The sequence below is a fragment of the Dipodomys merriami genome, unplaced genomic scaffold (genome assembly GCF_024711535.1).
Source record: "Dipodomys merriami isolate MVZ:Mamm:240054 unplaced genomic scaffold, mDipMer1.0.p SCAF_1, whole genome shotgun sequence".
In the NCBI taxonomy this organism is placed as follows: Eukaryota; Metazoa; Chordata; class Mammalia; order Rodentia; family Heteromyidae; genus Dipodomys; species Dipodomys merriami.
The window spans coordinates 83,663,591-83,665,652 of record NW_027202270.1 but is presented as its reverse complement, the minus strand read 5'-3'; the positions used below and the strand labels follow the sequence as shown (position 1 = coordinate 83,665,652).

General features: G+C 48.8%; 1 pseudogene; it reads right to left on the bottom strand.

Moving 5' to 3' along the window:
- Positions 1–1,744, bottom strand: LOC138840160 (protein arginine N-methyltransferase 7-like; annotated as a pseudogene).
- Between the last annotated feature and the right edge of the window lie 318 nt (positions 1,745–2,062).

Below are 2,062 nucleotides of genomic sequence, written 5' to 3'. Positions count from 1 at the left end.
TCAGAGCCCAAAGCCTTTATTTTTCAAATAGGGGGTTGAGGTGTCAGACCAGGATGTAAGTGAGCCTGAACTCCATGCTGACTTCTCCACAGCATAGCTGACTGTCTGCGGGCCATCGAGCGGCATTCCAGGATCCAGTGTGGTGCTAAGGAAGTACATGGCTTGCTTGCAATGAGGGTTCCAGCAAGAGTCTCCCTTGTCTTCCACAAGCTCCATCAGGCCAGTGCTGACTGTGCGTCCAGTTTCAGGTGATATTCTATCCACAGAATGGCTCTAGAGTCTTACCAGACTTCCTCAGCTCTATGGAGCCCTCCATAGGCACACACTGCTGCGGGACAGGCTTTTGAAAATCAAAAGACAGGATCTGATGGGGCACAGAGAGGTTTGTAACAGGGGTATTCCCTCTGTGGGTGGGGTTCTGTCTCCTTGCTTGCCCAGAAATCCAGGGTTTGCTTAATCATGTCCTCCATGATGTACACAATAAAACTTTCACAGCTACCACAGGGGCGCTGGATTCACCACAGTTCCTTGAACTCCACAATCATGGCGTGAAGTGAGGCAGGCTGAGGCATCATCATAGCATCAGGCCTCAGGTGCTGGTTCACAGTAGTGTGGACATACCAGTAGTACAAAGTGTGCCATGCCAATAGGTTGGTAGCAGAGAAGGGTTCACTCAGTAGGAGGGAGACTTTCTTACCCTCTCAGTCTGCAGAAGTTACTAACTCAGGACATTTCTCGGTGATACTAACCTTATCTTCCAAATGATGATCCTTAAAGATCTTCTTAAAGATCTGCTAAACCTTCAATGGTAAATACCTGCTCTGTCCCAAAGTGATGGGCTAGTATGCAGAGTAGACTTACATCATGGACACAGAAGCAGACTCTTGTCTGGGACAGACAAGAGTCCTCAAAGCCTGATAACTAATTTCTCCAAACCCAGGAAGGTTCCAGAGCAGCTGAGCCTATACTTTCCCATTCTCTTTGGGGCTGTATCATGTACAGTAGTCATTATGGTGGGTGACCAAGCCTGTACAATGGGTTTCTCTTGTGGCAGGAAATACACTGCATCTAGAAGTTCCTCCAGATCTGGCTATGAGGGACATGGTGCACTTGATGTTCACCTCAGGGTCCATTTCAGTGTCTTACCAGGAGAGAACCACTTGAGCTCTGCCAGATGCCAGAGGTCTGTGCTGCCGAGCAACTGACTTGCTTGCTTGCTGAAGTCCACACTGAACATAGGCAGCACATCACTGGGGAGATTGAAATCAGAGGATGACACTTGGTTCAGTTGAATGTCGGCTAGACAAAGGGTGCACCAGTACACCTCTCCAGTTCTAAAGGGAGGGAATGGTGACCTGGTCCCTGAGTCTATACTGAATATGGACAGGAAACAGCTTGTTCCACGGTTACATCCTTCTGTACACCACCATCTGGGCATAGACAGTTACTCTGTGAGGCACTGCTCCACAGTTCTCCTGGACAAGATGTCTGTGTGTGTGATCAAAGGTTGGAGGTGCTCCTGAGCCCCAGTCAGTTCAGTGTCAAACAGCTCTGTGATCAGGATGTTGGCACGGCATGGCATGTCACCATCTGGCCCAAGAGTCACCTCAGTGGAGTGTTTGTTGATAACCTTAATCTTATCACTGAGGCCATTTTTCTCTGCAAGCTTCACAGCAGCATTAGCCATAGGCTTGAAAATCGCAATATCATAGCAGAAGTCTGCACCTGCTGTGACAGCTAACATTGACAAGAGTCTTGTCCCAGTGTCAATCAAGGACCAAGGCCTTCTATTCTCTATAACCCAGCTCATAGTGGCCCAAATACTCTGGTAAGCTTTTATAGGATGACCTGGCATAGTGCTCCTCTTCTAGCTCCATAGATCCCATAGTTACAGTGCCACCCCACCTGCCCCCAGCAGACCTTCATGGTACCAACCAGCTTCCCCTTTGGGACAGAAAAGCATCCCTGCCAGTTCACTTATTAGGGACGAATTTAACGGTCAGAGACTCACCACTGGAACCATTCTATTCCCCTCTGCTGCCATCTTGCCCAGGCTACTGTG